General features: G+C 30.6%; 1 protein-coding gene across 1 annotated transcript in view; it reads right to left on the bottom strand.

Moving 5' to 3' along the window:
- LOC108688044 (cationic amino acid transporter 2) overlaps window positions 1–25952 on the bottom strand; it is a 94230-nt gene extending 68278 nt beyond the window's left edge. The window contains exon 1 of the mRNA XM_018194125.1: window positions 25867–25952. The gene's annotated coding sequence lies outside the window, so the exon portion shown is untranslated. The remainder of the gene's footprint in view (window positions 1–25866) is intronic.

The following is a 25952-nucleotide window of genomic DNA, read 5'->3' as shown; positions in this document are numbered from 1 at the left end:
CTATATTAATAATTCTATATTAAATTCTATATTAAATTCTATATTAATTTAATGTACGATTGTGCCGTCTTAATGCTTGTATATAGTACATCAAACTTCAAGACTTCTGTCTCTCAATTGCATTACATCTTACTTGCTTTGAAATTTAATATATTACTTTTATTTGAAGGTAAATTAATGAAAGTGTATTTTTTCTTTCAATCTGTATATTTAATTAAAAGGAAAGAGAACAAGAGAAGCCTTAATTGTTCGGCGCGGCATTCTCTCTGCCCAACAAAATTTCTGCGTAAAACAAAATCTTAAAACATATACATATATCGCGCGTCACGAGGCATTTAGTGTACTTCATGTTGATCGACGATCGCAATTTCAGAATGTCCTTGATATCTTAATCTGACGCATCCTCTCCCCCCTTCCCCTTCCAACCTCTCCAATATCAAGAACTTATTACACGTTTAACGAGGTCGCCGCTGGAAGAAAATATAGAAGAAAACTATATGTGATATTGGTAGAGGCTTAGTATTTATGATACGCCAAAATGATATTGAGAGAATTTTAGGGAAATGCATAAGGAAAGATAAGGCTCACTGTACTGATGGATCCGCGAAAGGAAAGAGGTCTATGACTCTCTCTCCTCCTTGTTTTCTTTTTTAAAAGTTTTTATATATAGCAAAATATTATACTTTTTATATTTCCGAAATGCTTAATCATAATTTTAATATTCCAAAAATGTTTATTTAATTTAAGGAACTCCTAGATATAAGAAACATAGATTCTATTATTCTGTTTTTGTGTTAATAAAATTTTATAATAAATAAAATGTTTTAGAAATTATATATGTAAATAATACTTTTTCAATGTAATAATTTAAATAATAATTTTAATAATTTTTTTTAAATAATAATTTTAATAATAATTTAGTAATAATTTTTTAGTAATAATTTAAATAATAATTTTTAATATTCTAATTTTTTATATTTGATCTTTAAAAAAATCGCTTGCAAAAATCGTCAATACGTAATCGTATCAATCAACATAAAATTTTCGATTCTTCGCGCGATATTAATATTTTTTCGTAATGTGTTCATTATATCGTCACATCACGTTAATCGTGTGATAAAACGCACAGTGCAGTTCGAATTTCAGAATTTTTATGTTCTTACATTCGCTTTTTGAATAAAATATTCACATGTAACTTAATATTTAAAGAAGCTGGAGAATATTATTGAGTTGTCCGGAAAGTTCATGTCGCAAAAGATTTAAATTTAATAAATGAAATTAAAAATTTAAATCTTTTGCGTTTCGATTTTCCTTCAAAATCGGCACGAATTTTCCGGACAACCCAATATTATTATTATGTCATCAATGTTATTACAATTAATCAAATCCGTTTATCTCTTATTAAATATCCCTCAAAGTTTATCTAATTTAAACGAGTTTCGACATGACGGCAAAAAGAGAATTGTGTAAAAATTCCATCCCAAATATTCGCGCGAAAATTCCTCTGCTGACATATTCGTGTACCGTAGAGGCCTTTATGTGAAACTTGTGCATAAAAGCGGATGACACTACAGCTGGTAGTTATGCGTCGCACATGTGCAATGCTCTCGTAATAGTGCTTTTGATGTGCTCGCATAGACCCAATTACCGGTTTCTGAATTGTTTCACAACGGAAGCCGTGTTAATTTCTCTTCTTTTTTTTCATTTTTCTACCATTGCATCCCGTGACAGGTAAATGAACGCGAATATTTAACTATGTTTCCCATTCCTATTTGCATTTCGCTCGCATAACTAATTTCCTTGTTTTCCTGAAAACGAGGAGTGAGTTTTTCCTAAAGACGAATCGCTATTTGACGTGCCATGCATGGGAAATACCTGTCAAACGAGATAACGTCTTATAAGCAGCGATCGAAGGAGCTTCTGCGAGATCGTTTAACGTCACTGAAAATGATCCGTGAACTTCGACTCAAATCAACGTTCGCTTATTGATTATTTTCCCAGATCTCAAACGCGATTAATACGCGCCCCCTTTTACTTGGGATCGCAATCATGCTTCCTCATTGAATATTCCTACGACATCTAGTCGACGACGTGACTTGATTATTGAAAGATTGGGATGACGAATCCCAACAATATTAGAGATTCTGTCACATGCATTGAGGATATATTAGGACGGATGAGCCCAAGATGTATAACGTAGCAAAAAAGATTGTATTATTTATAAACTGGTTATTCATTAGAATTATAAATATTAATCAAATTTACCTCATTCTTTAAGTTCATATTTTCGCAAACATTTTTCTTCATTTAAGATGATTATTATCAATGTTCAATATAATTGTGATATTTTTATTTCAGCTTCAATTTATTATTTCAAATCTGACAACAGATTTGTATAACTGAAAAATGCACTATTCAACAAAAAATAGGGCACATTTTTAAAACACTCAAGGTTGCACAATTTTTAAATAAAAAATCATTGCAGAATTTCAACGTTGGTTGTAAAAATGTGAGTTTAACTTCAAAGTCACCTAATTCAATTACGAAAAATCAAAAGAAAATTTTAAAAAATGCATTTTGTAGTTAAAATTCTTTTTTTTATACAAATTTTGTATTAGGCCCTCTTCAGATATATAAAAATCATATAAAAGTTCGCAAAGATGTAACCATTTCAAGAAAGAAACATTCCTGTGTAGAACGTGTGATTGGTTTTAAATGTAATTTTGAAGAATATTATATTATATATATTTATTAAGATACAATTATTTGAATTACAATACAACGTATTACAATTTTTTGAAAAAACAATTAAAAGCATGTTAAAGTACAAGTTCCAAGTTTTAAAATGCTTTTTTATTCTTTGTCTGATGATTTTTTACTGAGTTTCAATGATTTAAAAATTTTGTAATTTTGAGCGTTCTTGAAAGTGTTCAAAATTTTTATTGAGTAGTGTACAGTGAGTTTTAATGAATTTTAGAATTTACATATAATTACATATAATTACATATAATTTACATATAATATTATTGAACACCAAGATCTACACTGAGAGAAATGATTTTGTTATAGGAATAAATCAAGAGAAAGCAAATGTGATATTTGTTAAAAAAACGATCTATTTGTTACAATTGCAAATTAATTCATCAATGTAACAAACAATCAATAGCTATCACTAACAAATAAGAAGCTCATATATATAAAAGTCGTAGATAGTTGCAAGATCTCAAATTGTAAGAAATTGACCAATTCTAATCAAATATTCTCCCTATATTAGACTGTGCTTGGTTGGTTTTCGATTTAAGACTCCACGATCATCTATGAATTTTATGTAAACGAGCTCAAAATCTATTCAAAAGATAGATTAGATTCTGTATAGTTTGCTTCCGTTAATAATTGGTTGGTATAGCAGCAATCACAACAAAATTTGTTGTCACATATTTACTGATCACCGGTTAAAGATACTGATGACTTGTTAAATTAACAAAATTTTCTTTTCTCTCAGTACAGCATTGACTCTTTCTTTTACTTATTTGCATGATTTTCTTATTTAATAGTAATTACTTTTTCTTCTTTTGCATTATTTAGAACAATTTGGATTTACGATTGGATTACGATTATTTATTCTTTAAGTTACAGAACGAGTTCTAAAATACAATAAAATACAATAATAAAAATCTAAAGTAACTCTATTTATATTTCTGGAACTTAAGTTCGGTATTTCTCTCTCGCCTCTGGGACGCTTTCTCTGTTTTTGTACGAGTTACTTGTACGTACAAATCACCGTATACCGCGAACAAGGTGTAACTTCAACGGTGGCAAAACGGGGTCAGTTTGCGAGTGTGTAAAGGCCTCCTTCCAATCCGTACCCGTATACTAGACGAAGGTCGGGGCAGATTGCACCCGCAAAACTCGAGCGAACGCGGGGCCGCGATTAAGGATTGGCCGGGCGCCAGTCAGTCACGAGGCGTATTATCCGTCTTCGCCGTAGACGGGGAAATAAATTCACATCCTCTCCTTTCCGTTCGCGCTTTCAACGTGTCGCAATGGAACGGATATATTTATAACGGCTTGCCTGTCGTCGTAAGTGAAATTGAATTTATCGGCCGGTATTGGAATTTTAATTCACATACATCGTCGTCGTATTTGCTATGTTTATCAGCAACAACATCTAATAACGAAAATATTATTTTTTATAATAAGACATTATCTGAGCATTAAGTCTTAAGCTGTAAGAAATTGATCAATCATAGTCGATTCTTCTCACATTCGACTTAAAGTTTAAGTAATGGTTTATTATATAAAGCCCATTAAAGTCAGTACACGGAAAGAACAGTTTTGTTGAAGAATCTACAATTTTAATCAGATCTAAAAATAATTTTGCTGGACTAGACCATAAAAATAATTATGTAGAATGTTCAAACTAATTGCTAGAATATTAAAACATTTTGTAACATTCCTCTTCGCACTTAAGATTCCTACAAAATTATTTTTATGATCTAAAAATTATTGTTAGATCTGTATATAATTAAATATGTAAATATTTCAACAAAATGGTTCTTTGTGTATTCATGATATTCGATTCTTATATTTAAAGTTTTGTGTTCATGATGCTAGAAATCAGTCCGAGATCTTGGACGAAGAAAGAAATGACCAATCGCATTAATCATGTGATCGAATTGTTCAAATGTAATTTCTTAATTCTTTCTCTTCTTTTTTCCCAAGATCTTTTACGAATTTCTTGAACAAAGCTTTAAACTGTCTTGAGTAAACTTAAAATTAGTCATAAACTAATCATAAAATCGTATTAGCATTTTAAGACTTACTTAAGACTCTTAAAATAAGAACTGACAATGAAAAGTGAATACCGGTCTAAAATTCGTAAAACTTGTGGTTCAAAGGACAATTTTTCACAATCTTATGTCATAGCTCAACCAGGACGGGCGTTCTATTGTTTCTATCCAAGTATTGCATTATTCATAATTTTTTGAAAGTTTCTGACAGACTTTATCTTGTGCATTTGTTCGAAATTTATTTGATTTCTTGTAAATTTATTTTCATCGTCACGTTATTAGCTGTATCGTCTTCATTGGAGGTCATTAAATTGGAAATTGAAATTTTTCATCAAGACGAAGTGTAGTATCTTTGATTTCCTTTGTATACGTTTGTCTGATGCTATATACATCTAATGATGTTCACGTTTACACCGCTCGTTGATCAATTTCACTGAGAGTCACGGAGCTCATTAAATTGTCGATTGCATCCTGTTCGCTCGCCTACGATCGTGAATATATAACGTGTCTCGTCCGATATAATAGGAGACGCTCTCGTTTACGAGCATCACAACCACCGGCCGGGATGCACACCGTCTCCCCTCCGATCATCTCTGCAACTGGGTACAAAAGCGTTCGCCAGATAAAACTCAGCAAACCCATTTCGTTACGGTCCGCTCGCGACCAATTGAGCCTCATTTTTTTATAGATACATATAGCTCTTTTATCTCTTGTCTCTTCTTCTCCGCTTCACGTCGCAAGTAGAACGCGCGCCTTCTGTCTGATCCGACCTCGATTTAAACTCGGCGACTTCCACCACCATCTCCCAAAATTATCATTCCATACGCTCTATCCTAGGATATAAAGCATACCAGTCAATTGGCACTAAATAGAATTTGAATCTGGCTTTGACCTGGATTCATTCAGCTTCTGCGCACCGTTTATGGCTGATTTTGTCGGAATTATCTCTCATTAGCGATGTAAAAATATCATGTCTCTTTTGAGAAATGATATTTAAGATAAAACGATCGTAAAGATAACAAGTTAAACCCGATAAATGTATGCAAATAAATTACAATTGTAAGTTGATGCATCGAGACACGAGTGAATTGCGGAATAATTATATGATGGACGTGTTGATGCCACCGCAACTCGCTGTAACTTGTACATTGGTACAAGTTCCGCCGTGGCGTGAAGCCGTCGAGCTCCGTTTAGAAATTGCCCTTAGGCTTTTCACCTGGTCCCGGATGTTACGACCCAGATTTGAGTTCGCTCTGCCACTTTCCGAACGCGGGCTTTTGAACAATTAAATCGAACGACAAGCCGCGAAAACGGACAGCAATTCAGTTCATGTGTTCTCCCGAGACCTTTTCTATATTTCTCTTGCCGTAGTGGAATAAACAGAGAGAGAGAGGGGAGAGAGAGAGAGAGAGAGAGAGAGAGAGAGAGAGAGAGAGAGAGAGACAGAGTTCAATTTGCAACCGCACGAGTTTCATAGCGCGGTAACGATCGCTCTTATGGCAAGCATTGAAATTGGAGAAATAATTCACTTTGATGCGAGCAAACAGAAAATAAGAGAGGCGATAATCCTGTGAACGAACTGGAAAATATATATCGCGTTTCATTTCACAACAATCGATATCGAACTGAATCGAGGGGAATAGGAAAAAATGTAGAGAATTATAAAAATATAAAAATGACAATACGCACAATATGCTGAAGAGTTCTCGAAAGGAGTTCTTCTTATAAAAAGTAATTAATAACGCTATTTATCGAACAACATGAAAACTCAATTCTTTCGCTCAATTGTGATTCAGCCAACGATGAGTAACGTTTGAGTGATTCAATCGCGCATTGAATAGCGTTATCGAGTAACAGATGTATACAATTTCATAGCGCTATTTTGTTTATTATATATAAATTCCGACGAAGAAATGCTTTTATTAATTGATATTGACAGAAATACTACTCATGCATTGACGACCTTACTTTGTCATTTAGTAACGCGATTAAACTAAATTCTATCATATGCGCTGACGCGCGGAAAAAATAGATTCAGCAAAGCTTGCTGCGCAAGTTCAACATCTATAACTAAAAAGATTTAATAATTTAACAAAGAAATCAATATGTTAATTCAGCTAATTCTTTGCTACAATGAAAATTGCTAACATAACACAAATTTTCCTCATTACAATAGCAAATGTATGAGCCACTTGAACTAGCATGTTAAAAATTTTGTTAAAAATTTTTCTATATTGGATTGATTTTTGTAGAAAGTTATCTTTGCTTATATTAACAAATATTCAGCGTAATTATAGCAAATATGATTATCTATAATTGCTAATTTTATTCAGCTGTATAGCTTTGCTGATTTAACATAGAAAAAATGGTTATCCATATATTACGGTTGTGGATTTGCTGAATCAGTGAAGTTTTAGTTGTTTTAACAAATTTTTTCTTCCGTATACGTGATATATTAAGGATACGCTAAAGATGTATAAAGAAGCAAAAGAAGTTATGTATGTTAATTACTCTGTTTACTACAATAAAATTAAGAAACTTTATTAAATCTTCCTATCAGTCCATGTACACTATGAATCTTAGTCCACGAAAATTTCTTGCTCCATATTTGCATAAAAATAAGAGAAAGAGTTGCGATGAAGTTTTGTGATACTCCATTATCGAATTTCGAAGCATGTTTAATGTTTTCACGGTGTGATTTTCTTTTTGGACGGAAAGAAGTTCACAGATGAGAGCTTCCTCGTGTTAATATTAGGTGTGGGAAAAAGTTCGTGGCGTTTATAATTAGTTAATAAGCTGGTACATCCAGCATCTTTCTTGCAGAAATAAAATTTGGTGCTGACAAAAACCAAATTATATTATCTGCAATACTATCATCGGTTTTGAAGATCAAAATAAAACATAACATTCTCGCGGCATTTCTTCAAATTATAGGAAGAAATGTGTAAAGGAAAAAGGCGAGGAATACGGCTCGTTTCTTTCCGCACGCCTGCAGTTCTCGTCCGTTGAGGCGCCCACGCTCATTAACACCAATAATTAACGAAGTGGAAGAACACGGTACGGTGCCGACACATGCGGAATCAGATTGAACGAGCTAGAAGTGATTGTGATCGTTAATGGCAAATATAATACGCTTTCTCTCAATCAATTACAGCTTTATTAAATACCGGCCATTGACAGATCGTTATCCTCGTGCGAGTACCTTATTCCCAAGTGCCAGAAACTTTCCTGAATAATTTCAAAGTTAACTGAAAGCCGTAGAGAGTTGATTTACTTCGGCAATTAAAATAAGAGCGAGTTCTACGATAACTAGACGTATATATTTTATACAATATATCTTTTCTTATTTACGTATATCCCTTCTTATTTATTATACATAATTTTATACATTTATATCCAATATATCTTTTCTTCATCAGAAATATAACTAAATCCCTTGTCAGAAAAAAATCTCTTGTCTTTATATAAGACATCCAATCTCTTTGTCAAGAAAACTAAATCTCTTGTTTTTAAACGAAACTTTATATACCATTTTATTTACCATCATCTTTATTATTTTACAATTTTATAGAATCTATAATTTGATTTGACATTATTTTCATTTATTTTATTGTCATTATTTTATTTATTATTATTTCATAAGTTTTATAAAAAAGTTTTAAATCTCTATTTTTCAGAATTAAAGGTATAACTTGATAGGTTTATTTACATCGTTTCAAGTTAATCTTTACAAGCCTATCTTTCGTCGAAACCAAAAACGATTAATGCATTATTGTTATCAAAGATGGATCATCAGTAGTGATAATACGGTCAAAATCGTATAATCCGGTTGGGCAACACTATGGAATGTCGGCAATTGAATTGCACTATGTCGAATTACGTTCATTATGTTGAAACATCCGTCAAGCATTTCATTTGTATTGTATCCGCGTGCAAAAGCTGCATACACTCGCGCGACAGACGGGTGTGTGCAAAACGCATACATATACACAAAAATAGGCATGCACCCAGCTATCTGCGGATGTACATACGTCGCATGTAGTCTGCGCTTTTGAACATTATCTACTGCAACCTTAGCAGAGAAAACAAGTTAATTAATGACCTGCCAGTTAAGCGGATGTTTCTCGTATGTAGGCACTCACATCTTTGTGTAACTTTCTTGATGCAACACTTGTTTCGGTAGTCAGGTCGTTACGTCGTTACAATGTAAAACAACTTTTGCAAAAATACTTTTAAAATTGCAAAAAAACATTTAAAAAAATGTTGATAATAAAAGAATATGATAAATATAAAATATAATATATAAATAATAAAGAATATAAAATGTAATTGAAATATTTTTTGAATATTTAATGTAATTGAAATATTTTTTGAATATTTAAGAAAAAGATTACTGAATTTTATGAATACTTTAAAATGATGATGAATGAAATGATGAAAACTAATAAAATAATCATAGATAATTTTCAACAAAAATAAAGATATTTTCCTCTGAATGTATTTTGTATCTGCAAAAGTTTATGACATAAATCGATAAGTCTTTTATTATATTTGTAAATGAGTTCTTGTAAATAATGCATATGCATCCGCGCTATTTACAATAAAACAGGTGCATTAAAACGAATATTTATTAAAATATATTATCTATATTTATTAAAAAGATGAATATTTTCTTTTGTTAAAAATTTTTTTTAATATTCCGAAAATACTTAGCTAGATATACATTTTTCTGATTTTTATTTTTTGCCTTTTTTTCTTGAATAAAATCTAATTTCTATAAAAAAAAATAACCAAATGATATGATTATTACGTTCCGTAAAGGATTTTAAACAATTAAACTTAAAGATTAATAAATTCCAAAAGATTAAATAAAAGACATAAAAAGCGAAATTTGTCAAATTTGAAAAAGTATCGTATATACATGATGGCATGCGAATTGAAATGTGTACATACACGAGTGGGCGGATAGTTCATCGAATATTACCGAGAACGCATTTTGATTTTATTGTTGATGAGATCATTGTCGTGCCATGCTCTATTTATTGTTGTAAATGCAGTATCATTATTGTTACCAGACATTGAATAGCTACCTTGTTTGCGCACCATGTACAATATTTCTGCAAAAGTATGAGCGCACGTCCATAGACGATGCATTCTAGATTGAGTAACGTTTCCGCGAAAACTTGCTAATTGGCGTTGGGAATTAATTTCAAGTTCGGTGTCGGATTTCTCGGTTAAACAAATATCTATAACGCGTGTATATTGTTACAGGCTTGTTAGAATTTTTTGTATTATTAACATAATTATAAAATCATATATAAAGACAAAAAATTTTTTAAATCTTGTAAAAAATTACGTAAACAAGTGTGCATGTGAAACTAAAAAAAAAATATTTTGGAGTTTATCAATTAAAAATATAAAAAAATAATGAAATGGATATTTACACAATAATATGCGATGAATAAATACTTCACGAATAATTTATGTTGTTTTGTTCAGATTTCAATTAGACTAATAGCTGGTCAAAAACCCACATCGATGATATGACATAGCTAATTTATTACGATAACTTGATTATTTAGCTATTATAAGTTTATTGCGCTAAATTTGTTATTATTATCAATCAAATCGATTCAATAGGCAGTTATTTCTAATTTTTAGACAAAACAATATATTTACAAAGAGAATAATCGAATTAACTGTGAAGAACATTTGCAGAAAGAATAAGGATCCACCATTGGAGGATCGCTTTTAATTAAGGATTCTTTAAATATTTTAAAAACTTTTTTATTTTATTATATATTTTTTTCTTAAGCTACAACGATAATGTATTTCAATTTTTGTTTAAGTAAAATAAAATAATTATCACAAGTAAACATGTTAATTATTTTTCAAAATTTCAATATAACTTTTAATATTACAATATATAATAACAGTTTCAATTTTAAAATAATTTTATTCAAAGTGCTATAATAATAACAATTTATAAAACAAGTTCGATGAATTTTTATAATTTATAATTAAAAATAAACTTAATTTAAAAAAACTTATTATCAATCGTTTGGAAAGAGTTTTAGTCTTTTTAACACGATTTATTTTTTCGCGAAAAAGAATGTTTACGAAAAAACGCACCGAGGTCGCGAATAAAATGCCGGTAGAACAGATCGAATATCTGCAAAACGAGGGAGAATTCGTTATCAGCTGAAGAGTCTTGGGATGTAATCGCACGAAGGGATCCTTAATTTATCAGAACGCGTAAAGACTACTTTTGAAGCATTATTATCAACGTGAACGCGACAGTTAAGAATTAAGTGATTTTATCCAGATAATGCTCTTAAGAAACAAATTTGATCTTGTTATATCTGAACGCTAATTTTTCAAAACAATCTTATTACTGCTTTACTATAATATAAGAGAAATTATCTTCAAGCAAAATGAAGCCTCCAATAAGTTTTAAAATAACATTTTAATTACATAACTTTCTTATCTCATACAGAACGTTAAATAAAATTAAATGTCTTCACTTTATTTCAGCATTAACAAAATTAAACATATTAACGTTGGAACAATTTGATATTAATTCTTATCGCACATAGAACTTTAGATGTCTATCTTTTTATCCTAAACCTAATAATAACCCAAACAGAATAATAAGACATGATAACGTCAAAATGACATTAAAATGAATCGGAATTGAAAAATGACTTTTAGTGATCATTTTGAAATTATTTTGACATCATTTTGATATCATAATGACTTGTTGTTCTGCTTGGGAACAATTGGATTATGAACTGAAAGTTCAGTAATTATCTCTAGTTAATATTTTCTTGAATTGAGCTACTTTAAACATTGATGTTAATTACAAACGTTTACAACATCGATCAACTCCGAATACTCACTCGAGCGGCGGTTATTTGATGTCGCGCAAACTAATATTATTTGTAGATAGAGACATTTCATCACTGTATCTAGTCTGTGTTACGTACGTTCATCATCAGGACAAACATATGTATCTTTATTTAACCCGTTAAAGTGGATCCACAGGAGATCTTCACAATGTCTACTTAATCTATATCGTGCTAGAGACAACATTTGCAGACGGAATTTTATCATAAGAAAGACAAAAAGAGAAGAAGAAATCCAATTTACATTCTAATTTAAAAATCAGGCAAAACGAAGTTTATAAGAAGACATAAGGCGTATGAAATAATATTAATTTTATATAGAAGACGCACACTCGATTAAATTATTTATTGGATTTACTTCTGCGGCTTTTCTCAATTATGACTTTACGTAAGTGCTCATTATGTTCAAAGATATCTCACATTTGTTTTCTCATTTTATGTTCGGTCTGCTTTTACTGCGTTACACAGTCAGCAGCATAGTAAATAAATAACCAACACCCATTTGAGCTGTAAGTGTGCACGAGGCAGCCTCTAGTATCAATTATTAATCAAAAACATGCTGGAAACGGTGGTGCTTTATCCGCGCTAATGCTAGTCTTCAGCTGTTTTAGTATTGATTTCTCTAGCCGATTCGTTGTGCAATAAATATGGAACGCATGATAAGGGATGTAATTAATAATTCATAAATACAGATATCCATGGGAACATTTATAAGAGGATTGAAGTAACACGACGGATGTAAATTTAATAATGTAAATGATAAACATAAATCAATTTCAATTCGCTACATCATTCGCTATAACTGTAAGGTAACTTGTAAAAAAAAAAAAACAATTCTGCACACTGAATTTGTTTTGCATCTTTCTTTGACGTCTGTATTTATTTTCTTTTATACGTGTATTCAATTATATCATTGACAAATGATCAATCATTTCATTATTGTTTAAGATATTGCCTGCGTTTAATATCGGAAGGCGTCATTGGCAAAACGACAGTTATATTGCCACTGAACACCGATGTCATTTCATAAATTTAATTAATCCAATACCGAGGCTGTCAATCGTCAATCAACGTTTTTTTTGTGTGGTGGACATCAGAGACAAGTTAATTAACAAGTTTATATTTGTATTGATTTTTTATCATTGCTCACATATATAATTGCAACGTAATTGAAAATATTATCCTGACAAATACATAAAAACAGGCTTTAACATTTAAAGAATTCTAACATTCATTTAAATAAATAAATTATTGTTAAAACCCTCATAAATATATAATTTTATGAACTCATTAATATTTTAAGGAGCACTTAAAAGTTTAGTATTTATAAAATGTATAAAGAAATTAATATTAATTTGATATATGGAAATACAGTTATAAAAAATATATTTGTTGCAAAATGAATAAATTATTTTTTAATAGAATAGCATCTTTCTCGAAACTTTTCAATATTTGAAAAGATTATTTTTAGAAAGAAATTCGAAAAGTCGATCTAAGTTAGTTTACGCATTGAAAGCAGGTCAACCATTCATAAGGACCAATTCAAGAGATATCGCCCACTCGAACCAAATATTTGCTAATACTTACTGCAACGTTGAATGAAACTCAAACAGTATTTTACATATTGATAACGAGTCAAAATGACTCACATTTTTTGCAGTTTTTCATAGATAAAAATTATATAAAACTTGATTCCTTATTTATGTATGTATATAGATGATTGTAAGCCATAAAGTCTTTAGAAAAAACGTTTCAAGCAAACCGTGCTTTTTATACAAGAGTTTACATAATTTGCAATATGAAGACTCTTTTTCAGAGGCTGGAGATTTTTTAAAAAGAGATGCTGTTCTATTAAAAACCGATTTATTAATTTTGCGACGAATATGTTTCTTATCTACAATTTTCTTGTATTAAAAACTTCAATATCAAAAAAATATTTTATAAAATCGAAGTGACTAGAAGTAAATACTTTAACGAGAATCCTAAAAGATCGCATTTGTTTTTGATTGTTTTCAGAAATAAATAAAATATAGCAATAAAACCTCTGGGGGATTGTATGCGTGTCTTATCGCGGCGTGATACGCATGTTTAATAAAGTAAGCAGAATATTATTAAGGCAAGCAAGATCGCTGGGGAATGAAGAATACACGTACGTAGGTGTAACTGGGTCGAATACTTGCCTGAGCGATTTTCGATATCTGATATCGTCGACGAGAGACTCTTTGTGCAGAAACACATTTGTACACAAAGCAACAGGCGTTTTTACAAATCGTTTTAGTTCCTCTACAAAATCTTCGAGAGAACCTTTACTCTGTTTCCACTAAAACTCATAAAACATTGTTTGTTCTTTTATGTTGTTATTTATCTTCAGTACTCTTCTTCTTGCTTGTACTTTTCCCTATTATTCTCCTTATTCTCCCTAATTATTTCTATCACACATGTGTTTGAACTTATTCTGGCTTCGCTCTGGTTATTCTTCCATATGCAATAAACGAATATTTTTCTCGCATTTCTTTATCAACGGCGAGGATTTTCCACTAGCCGTCACTTGGTAGATCGATAATTAATAGGTCATTGCAGGCACGCTCCCTTGCGACGCTTAAGTTCGATAACCATAATGCAATTGACAGTAGTGGAATAATAATGATACTTTGTGGCATGTATGTATGTACAATCGTGGAGAAATTGGCGAACGATTAGCAATTAGAAACGCTAAGTGCCGAGTAAGCGCTAACCTCGGGATTCATTGCCTTTCCTCATGCACAAGCTACTAGGCGAACTAGGTCGTGTATCGCGAAAAGAAAAGTCCGTTTCAGAAAATGTCGATATCTGACAAAGAGAAGAACATCCCGCGTGTTTTTCCCTCGAATCGATCTGGCGGATAAATATAAATTTAACTTGAAAAATCCGAATGGAATATCCTACAGCTAACGCAGTAGTAGCGTGTATTTTCGTTGAACCTTTCAAAACATCTGAAACTTCTTTGTAAATATCGCTTTCTTATATTTTAAAAGTGACACAACTAAAAACTCAATTTCTTAAAAGAGAGGAAATTTTCTAACTTGATAAAAAATTATTGATCAATCATAATAATATCGGCAAAAAGAATATGTTTTTAATATAACAAAATGTCATTTTTATAATATTTTCATTTCATTCTTTAAAAATTATTCTTTTGAGTAATGATTTTGATGATTTTTTTAAACCATCCTTTTCTAGTTGTGATAATTTTGACGATTTTTTATGAAAGTAAAGTTAATTCACCCTTGATTATTGATAGAGCAAAGTTTACATAAATTATTTATGCTAATAATTTGAAAATCATTTTTTTTATTTGTGTCACTTTCAAAATATAAAAGCGATATTATTTATGAATATTTGTATTATGTATTTTGTATACTATTGTTTATCAAATATAAGAAAAAGAATTCAATTAAAAATAAAAAAATAAAGAAAAAAAAGACAGAAAAATAAATCATTCAGTTTTATGAGATTTTCGTAGAGAGTTTCATCGTAATTTCGTTATATTCTTCATTATGATATCATTTTAAGGTCGGTCTCTCCGCAAATTTACAATTAATTGGTCAGTTAGCGACAGGAGAGTATTTCATTGCGATGATTGGCGCTTTGTGTTTCGGTATTACTTCAAATTTCAAACGTCAGCGACGAAATGCGAACCCGCATCGGATTAACGTGGTTTTACAAAGGGTGGAAAAGGTGCCAGAGAGGTGTCAAATATCCGTCCAGGCACAGACTTGTTGATTTTCGGTAGTGAGAGGCGGCAGTGGTAGCGGCATTTAACCGGTATGCAAATGCGAAGTGTTTAACGATGTGAGGAACTACGGACGTCGACTGTAACACGGAATGATAATGTTGTTACGGCATTGTAATACACTAGCGGACTAATCAATACGTTACTACAGCAAAATTCTAAGGGTTATTCACCCTTAAATGCATCTCGGATGTTCCGCGATAACTTCCTGATATCGCAAAGTGATGCGAACTGAAATAAAAAATTTTATGTCAAAAGATATTATGCGCTTTTACTTTTTAAATGGGCTAATAGTTTTTTATTTTTTTATAGATTAATATTATTGTATTATATTTTTGTCGTGCGACAAATTTTTCGAGTCTATTGATTGATCATAGAATAGAGAGAGAATTTCTTTGTTCTGACTTTGCAATCAATTAATTAATGCGACAAATGTAATATCAATTTTTGGTCGAGTTTCACCAAATGTAAGATTAATTTTAATTATAGTTATTGTTTATTTTTACTTATTGTTCATTTTTTCTAATTCTTAAAATTAGAAAAAGATAAAGAGTAATTTATTGAATCAAAATTAATCCTTTGTTGGTAGAATTTTTGAAGAGGAAAAACCTAAATATTCGCATTGTTCGCAACAAAAAATTAAGAGGTATTGCAAAATTCTTGGAGACATGAATGGGTGAATCATGTTCTTGTTTGTTCAAGTAGAGCGTATATTAACAAAAATTTTAGGTTTATAGATTAATCAAAGAGATATGCGGCATCAAATTTCGTAACTAAAAGGGTGGATGTATGAGATTCTGCGACAACCTGCATAAATTTTCATACCCGTGAACGTATGCGCGTGGGCGATATTTCCCCTGTGTCTCGCTTATACATTAGTATCGCATTAATATCGCTAATCGATTCGATACGGCAGTTAATAATGCCACGTGTAATGTGCCCGCGTTCACGGGTATTTCCACGAGAATTATTGTTACCCACAGGTTAATAATCGAGGGAGAAATCTGAGAGACACTCTGCGCGGTTAATGTATGTACACGGCTGCAAATTTCCTCGTCAAGAAAAAGAGGCCATACAATGATACAATGCAGTCCTGAACTCATAAGATCGATCCCGGCCGTGAAAGAGACACGTCCTCCCCCCTGCGATGAAATTTTATTAAAAGACCGAGGGTGATATCGCAGGAATACATCAATCATGAGATTTATCGCAATTACCGGACAATAAATCAAGTTGTTAGACATGTGATTACTCGGATATCACTGAGAGTCCAAAAGCTTAAGAAGATATTTGAAGAGCTTAAATATATCTTCATCCACTTTACGTACAGTGAGAAAAAAGTTTGATAATAGTTACCACATATATATATTGAGTAAAATAATTTCATTTAAATGTTAATTTCATTTAAATGTTTAGTTTCATTAAATGTTTAGTAAATGTAATCAAAAATAATTTTAATTTTTTAAATATTTAGTAATTATTATCGAACAAATTGGTTATATTATTATGTTTGTTAGTATTTACTAACAATTTCTAAATGTATAATTATTTTTAAAAAATAAAATTATTTTTGGTTATATAGCCGAACATTTTTTATTGAAATTATTTCACCCAATATTTGTTAGTTATTTACTTTTTATTCAGTCTTTTTTTAGACATCTGTTAAATCTTAATAAACATTTAATGCATGAGATAGAATAAATATTAGGTTCGAAATAAAATAAACGATCGAGTAACGATTAAAGGTCGATATTTATAATTCATAAAAGACGAAACCGTCACTGTGATTCGATATTTTAACAAGCAAATCATTGAGAATGAAATAATTAGATTGTATTCTGTGCTTTATATTATGATGGGATCGGGATACATGTAGATATGTGGGCCCAAAATTGGCCGAAGTTATAATTAACAATGCCAAATTTTACGCTGCACGTGACGTTTATTTTCGCAGAGGAGCTTACTTTTAGACATATTCGTCACTATCGAACGATTAAAGTCTCGTCAAAGTCACATGTCGCAGAGTCGCGACAGCGACACGGAGCACAATTGTATTTTCGTTTAGAATATATTAATAGTAACTAGCAAAATCGAGTTATCATTGCTTCATCCAGCTTTCTCCTTATTTTACTCGAGCGCGCTATTTTCAAGCGGACGCTAAAGAAAGCACGAACCAGCGAAATTGGGTCAAGTACGAAGAACGTCACGTCATGTTATGTTCGAGTCGATGAGTACAACAGCTACATATATACGAGAAATTAAATAACTCATAAATACCCCTTTAAAATATACCTTGGATGCAGAGGAGAGTGTGAGAGGAATGCATTGTCGTCGCGACATCGTAAAACTGCATTTTGCATATGAGTCTGGTGCGCTTAACCAAGCAGTAACGATGGAAATGAAACATATGCGAGAGAGGAATTCGAAATTTATGAACGACAATGGGAAATTACTACACTTGAGATTAATATCTAGTCTCATTTTGTGAACGTAATAGGCTTTGTTTTTTCACATTGTTGTTAGTTACCAACACGAGCTCAGACATGGATCTATATGTATGAAGAAAAAAAATGTTAATAAAAAATAAAAGTTATTATTAGTACACTGAAAAAAATGATCTGGTTGAAAAATGGTTAAAATGATAATTCTGAATTTTCTGGTTAAATCTATTAGAATTCTATTTGAAATAACTAGAATTCTGATTAATATAATTATTCTGATAAAAATAAGAATTCTAGTAAATTTTACCAAAAGTATTGTATAAAATAGAATTATCTCAATTAGAATTCTAATAAATTTAACCAGAAAATTCTGATTCGTCCATTTTCAACCAGAAATTTTTTTCAGTGTATCAGTAAAAAATGTTTTACGTAATTTAATTACGTCGGCAGAGATCTGTACTTGCAGAATTAAGATTTTATGGCCAGTATTTATAATTCGTTTTTATATTTAAGAATGTCTTAAGTTTTAAGATATCAAACATCACAGAGCTATATAGAAATGCAGATCAAAATGAATTATAAGTACTGACCATAAAATCTTGATTGTGCAAGTATAGATCTCGATGCTGACATTGTTAAATTGCGTGAAACATTTTTTACACTGAAAAAAAGTTCTGGTTGAAAATGGACGAATTAGAATTTTCTTAGATTAAATTTATTGGAATTCTAGTTGAGATAATATTCTATTTTATACAATACTTCTAAAGAATTTAAAGAAATTATTTAAAACGATCTTGAAATAAGAACGAACTATGACTACTAGCCATAAAAATCTTGATTATGCAAGTAGAGCTCGATGTTGGCATATTGTATTTTTCTTATTAACTTTTACTTTTTATTAATATTTTTTTCCATATATACAAATCCAAGTCTAAACTCATGTTGATTAATAATCTATGAAAAACAAGGTCAATGATTAACGAGCAGCTAAATTTCACAGCAATTAAATTTCAACAAACATTAAATTTGTTTTGTTAATATTATAAAATTTTTTTGTTAAATTTTTTCTTACACCACTAGGGAAAAGCGCTGTGTTACCTGAAACATTTGATTACAAATCTAATTTGATTATATTTAATAAAACTGTTTATAGAAAAATATTATAATTTGCTCGTTAATCATTATTTTTCACATTGTTGTTAAATCCAATGTCTATTGTCATATATTTGAAAATTGTACGCGGAAAATTCAACCCTGCCACTGTTGCGACAGCGAAAATGTAGTATCGTCGAATAATATAAGAAATGGGAAAAAGAAGTAGTAAAAGTCAGTGATATTGTAGACTCTTTGTACACATAATCAACGATAAAGATTAGTGAGCATCATGGCGCCAACAGACGTATCTAATTAAAAGACAATAACAAACACATCCTAACGATGACTTAATTTAAAGCATTTGACGACAACTGACGTCTACATTAACATAATTGCGAAATGGCAATGGAATTGAATGTCAGAAAGCAATGTTGTTTGTATCATCATTTGTCATATGTCGCGCGCTTGTTCTACAAAATAATTGCGAGACGTGTTGGCGAGGCCATTATATGAGAACGTCATAAGTTAATATCCACATAAAAGACATCATTCCCAAAGAGCGCCTTGCATGACATAAAATATTGAGTAGACCCAAAGGTTGCTGCATAAATATTTTATGATGCTTGTTTATGACATAAATAACGGCAATTGAACTGAAACTGGAAATATGAAATATTGCGATAACTTTTGGAAGAACGTAGCAGTTTACTTTAAAGTAAATACACTTTATTTTATTATTTTTTCCTAAACGCTATGTTATATATAAATTTTGCATAGCTAGGCTATGAAATCTATCTTACATATGACATAGTGTCTCCTGACACGAATCGGACAATGCATTCGCATGCAGTACATGTCAATATTCTATGTCTAAAGGGGGAGGACATGGTTCTCGCAATCCCAGTGAGATTGTCAGTGATGAAATTCACCGTTTCGCGTGATAGATAATACATAATGTCGGGGACAATCATAAAATTAAGCAAATGAGCGATAAGATATCGTTAAAAATCTGTACGTTCCAGTGAACAAAATTTACTTTACTATTAGGAATAAACTCAGTCATAAAAAATAACTTAAAAAACTTATAAAATAATAATTGTATCTGTATAATAATTATTATTTTATAAGCTTTTACTTTTAAGCATGTGATTATTGGAATTAATAATCTTCATAACATCATTGAGTTATTAGGCTTCAGTCACTATTACCTCAGATTATAATAATATACGCGAGAAAAAATAAAATTCTTGCAAAACATATGCAATTCTTACATATGTTAATGTAGAAATATGTTGTAAGAAAACAACACTTATAATCGTGAAATAAACTAAAAACTCTCTGTTTGTTTCATCAATTAATAAATAACCATATTATCTGCAAATAAATTATGCATAATCAAAAATGAATAAGTGTTATGTTGACAATTATAATAAACTGCCAAATTAATAATACATACATAGAAATAAATATAATTTAATTTTTTCTTCAAACAAAAAATAATTTTCAATATAGTTTATCAAAATAGTAAATCTGTTCTATATCTATTGATTGCATATCGTTTTATTGAAAAGTAGTTTTACATTATAAAATATTTCAAATATGATTTTTATAAGCATTTATATTGTGTTTTCTTACATACAACATCATAATCTGAGGTAATAAAGATAAATAGGAGTCCTAATTCTTCTTTTGTTACTAATTTTGAGCAATGCTTCATGGAAAAAAGAAAGTAACTATCATAACTAAAAACTGCATGTAGTAACTAAATGGCAAGTATAAAATATGGATAGTTATAATATAGGTACATCATAGCTAATGTCTTAGCTGTGATATGTACATATATTATAGCAGCAATAGCAAACCATTTGGCTATAGTTTATAAATTATACGCCAGCAAATATATTATAACAAACCAAAATTAGCTGCGACAGAAAAAATCTTTTTTTGTGTTTCTGGATAAAAATTAACTTTTTCTTTCTGGATAAAGGTAGTATCGTAATTAAATATTCAATTAGTCCCATGTAAGTAGCAATTCCTTTTTCGTTAAATCGATAGAATGAAGAAACACTGGTAATGCAATTAAGTAAACGAGGTAAAGGGGACGACTTTTTTTCATCAATAGAACGAAGAAAGATTTAGATTTTTTTTGTGGCTGTCGTTCTACAAATTGGAAAAACGTCCAAAAAATGAAATTAATAATTCACGTATTACGATCAATCGATTTCGTTTATATATATTGATAATATCTTAATGAACATTTAATACGGGCAGCTTTCAGATATTATCCAAAACAAACTTTATTCACCATGATGACCGAGATCTAAATTTTCAGATATTCTTGTCGAGATAAGTTATATATTATCGATTAATTCTCTAATGTTTCTTGAAAACGAATATAAATCTTCGTTTAACTCTTCGTCAAAGCGTTTTAATACTAAAACAACATAAACACAATATTAAAATAATATAAAAATATTTAATGCGAAAATCTTGAAATGGTATTGTTCGATATTTATTATATTGTATCTGATATTTGTTACACTGTATGTAAATATATTTAGAATGATTATTAATTATTTTAGCTAAGTAAATACATTTATTCAGAAGCTAAACATCAACATTTTTGATCTTTCTGTAATTGGTTAATTGACCTAATTAACCTTTGTTGTTCTATATCAAAATGGACATGGATGCTCTGCATATAATATTCCAAATGGAATTAATTTGACAATTACAATTCGCAAATATTATATTTTCAAAATTTTTATAATATTTTTCGAATGATAAAAAAAAATTAGGAACGATTGATAATATCAAAATACGAGTAAGACATCAAAATAAGACTTACAATTAGTATTAGCTTTGCCAAACTGTACATAATCGTAAAGAAAGAATTTATATTTTAGTTGATCCTACTGAGTTTACTACTGAGATTCTAAATATTATATGTATTGAAATTTAATATCTTGCATATAATATTCCAAATTTTTTAATTAATTCATAACAATTACAATTAGCAAATATTTTTCAAAATTTTATATTTTTCGAATAATAAAATTTAAGTATCGAAATTTAAATAAGAACAGATATTGATAATATTAAAATAAGAATAAAGCATGTTTAAGCTAGCTTTGTTAAACTGTACATAGATGTAAAGGAATTTATATTTTAGGTGATCGCACCATTGAGATGATAAATAATGCATGCACTGAAATTTGTTGAAAATCACAGGGGGTTAGGGAAAGGGTAATAATTTTATATTTCCGTATTTTGGACTCGCGCGTAATGCGCGTCGTTAGAGGAATATCACGCCGCAGTTTCGAACGATAAATAATTTAATCTCGCACTCTCCCCTGGAATTTCGGAGCACTGAAATCCTGCGCAGTACCGCACACACATTGCTAGACATACAAATAGTACATGGCATGGATTTCGCGAAAGGGAATATTTAATGTGAGTTTCCATGGATATCTAGTATTTCGAACGAGTGATAACACCAATGAAAATACGAGAAAAAGCGTGGAAATGCGAGAAATACCAATCGACTAGTATTACGTTGTTTTGGCGTTGCACAATCACGCGATTATTAATACTAACCACTCTTCGGATGACAGGGGAAGAATGATTCATCAACGAGACACGATCGCGCAACGTACGACGCACGTGGAAATTACGTAATAAAGGTGAAAGTGCGCCTCGTCGTGCACATGCAATAAATATTTTCAAATTCTCCTGAAACCTTTACACAATCAAGCCTCCGAGAAGTAGTTTTTCTAACATGAAAATAAGAACCTTGCGACAAGATTTTTATGTCGACATCTCGAGATGATATCGCGAGAAACGTGCTGCGTCTACCACTTATGAATTCTTATTACACCTTATTTGCTTATAATAAATTAAATTGCAAATTCGTTTGACAATAAAATCGAAAGAGGTGTCGACTGCATTTTCTTAACATTCAATACGAAGTATCTCTCGGTAATGAAGCTTAGACTTAATATCTGATAAAAAGAAAGACAAGTTCTTCTTGAATTTAAATGAATGAGAAAATTTTGTTATTTAATTGCATCTGCCCTTATCTATTGGAAAGTTAATTAGTGAAAGGTCCTTCGTTTCCCAATTATTCGTAATGCGAAAACTGTTCTATCTTGACGCGTCTCAGTCGAGGAAAAGTCGACCGTTAGTTGATGAAGGAAATCTATCTTAAGATTTAATTCGGATATTCGCTGTATTTTCATGTAATTTACTACATTACCGTACCGCTTTCATTAAGAATGTATTGTACTAGCAGGAAAAAAAGACTATCACTGCTGTATTTCTTTTATCATCCTTTTATTTTTATGTACAGGGTGTGTCATCAAAATCCGAACAAATTTTAATTTAAAATTTCCGCTATACTGTGTATCTCCGCCAGAGATTGTTGATTCGAGAAAGATGTTTCTAGTAAACAGTCATATTTTCAAAATGGCCGCGATGTTGAAACCAAATGCAGAGTATATTCGATGAGCCGCAATCATCGAAGGTCTTTAGGCTGGACGCTCAGCAATGGAAATAATTCGATTTGGATACCCAAAATCAACTGTTTATGACGTTGTGGCAAAATATACGACTTTAGAACAGTTCAACGAAGGTTCCAGTATGCCAGCGAGGAAGAGTCACTCGAAAGAACGCACCGCGACCTCCACAATCATTGAAAGAATTCAAGCGCTGATTTTGGATGACCCAGAGTAATCGTTCTGATGAATATAATGAAGCCGTGGATGGAAATTATGGCGTCCATATGTTTTTCAATAAAACAGTGCACTGGCTCATATGAATCATTTGATTCAAAATTGGTTCTCAGACAACGTCGATATATTTTAGTCAATTCTGGTCTCCCAACAGCCCAGATTTAAATCCCTTGGACTACTACGTATGGAACGTAATTGAAAAAGTCACAAACAAGTCTCGGCATCCCAATGTGAAATCATTAAGGACTGCTATTGAGGCAGCATTCGTCGGCACAGCATGTGTGCAAACGTTTCAGACTGAGAATAGAGGCCGTCATTCAAGCTAATGGGAGATATATCGAATAATTGTGCTCTACAGGAATCCCCCAAGTGCCATGTAAAAGGATTTTTTGTAATATTTAATTTTTCATTAAAAACATTTTGTTTAAAGAAATTGTTCAATTTGTCCAGATTTTTGTGACACACTCTATATTTGTCAATTTTCACAGCGTCCAACTATCCCGCAAACAATGCGGAACTTAATAAAACAACTTTTTCGACACTGCCGCGAATTTGTTCTGTCAAGCCAATACTAAAACAGTGTACTTTATTTCTTTCTACATTACTTCTTCTTCTTCAAATTAAATCTTATGTATTCACGAAAGTAATTGAACATTTGTCAATGATTATGATCAAACATTATATTTTGAAGTAAATTTCATTGACAAAGAAAAATATGAATACTAAATGTTAGTTCATTCGTTCAAATTAAACGATAAAGTGCCAATAGGTTGAGGTGATTTTAAATAATAATTATAATGTTTTATTGTTATTACAAATTAATATTTTGTGCATAACATTTTGAAAATTCAATTTTAATACTTAAAAAATAGCAGTAAAATTAATAGAATTCTTTCTACATTACTTCTTCTTCTTTATGTATTCACGTGTAGTATGTATTCACGAAAGTAATTGAACATTTGTCAATGATTATGATCAAACATTATATTTTGAAGTAAATTTCATTGACAAAGAAAAATATGAATACTAAATGTTAGTTCATTCGTTCAAATTAAACGATAAAGTGCCAGTAGATTGAGGTGATTTTAAATAATAATTATAATGTTTTATTGTTACAAATTAATATTTTGTGCATAACATTTTGAAAATTCAATTTTAATACTTAAAAAATAGCAGTAAAATTAATAGAATGTACACAAATAAAAAATTGTAACATTTTATCACACATTAATATTTAATGTACAAGTTATTCAAACTTGTTACTAATGGAAAATTTAAAATATAAAACATTAAAATTCCTGATTACTATGAAAGTTATGTTTTCATACTGATATTTCATTATTTAATATCGAATGGATGAAAATTTGCTTTTTATATTTTATTGCACAAAATGTATCGTGTCTAAAATATAATTTTCTCATGATCGTCAGTAAAAAGTGATCCTTATTCAGTTATTTTTATGAATATAAAATTTGATTTTATAGAAAAATAATACAAAAAAAAGTGAAAAGATGTTTTAAAGAAACGGAAAAAGTAGAATTTGATAATCCTTTTGTAAACTCCAATTAAACTTAAGCCGATAATTTTATTAAACATATTTATCATTATTAGAATAATATAGCACAAAATTCGTTTGCAGTTTAGTAAAACAATGCTTAAAAGAATAAATCTGAAAGAAACTTTCTTACTTAACCTAAAGAAAGCAGACTTTCTTTTTCGAGGTAATATAGATAAGTTACGATGGAAAATTAAGAACTTCGTAGTTCTTCTTGTTAATCTAATACATACAGTTTTAAAAATTAATTGACGATAATATTAACAGATTAGAAGAGATATACAAAGATAAATATTGCATAAATCATAGGCATTATTCAATTGTAGCAAAAGGAATAAAAAGATGATTTTCAGACCAGATGAGAGATTTAATTCAAGTATGAAGATGTAAGTCAAGATGTAAGCTTGCGGGAGAGACGAGGCAAGCCACTTTATTACTTCGGTTTTCCGCTTATCGATAGGCTTTAATTTAACCGGCCTAACTGTCCAATTAACCTGCTTCCACTTCATATATAGTGTCAAGTCAAACGTAAAAACGTTTAGTCAGGGTTGTACGAGGGGACAATAAGTTCCACTTACCCTGCCTGTCTATCTTATTCCGTCTCGTCGCAGAGATCACTGTCCCACCTCCTTCGACGAGCGGCACAAAGAATCACAGTTCACGA

The sequence above is a fragment of the Atta colombica genome, unplaced genomic scaffold, assembly GCF_001594045.1.
Source record: "Atta colombica isolate Treedump-2 unplaced genomic scaffold, Acol1.0 scaffold224, whole genome shotgun sequence".
NCBI lineage: Eukaryota > Metazoa > Arthropoda > Insecta > Hymenoptera > Formicidae > Atta > Atta colombica.
Note: the sequence above shows the minus strand (reverse complement) of the source record. Positions and strands in the feature narration are given on the sequence as shown.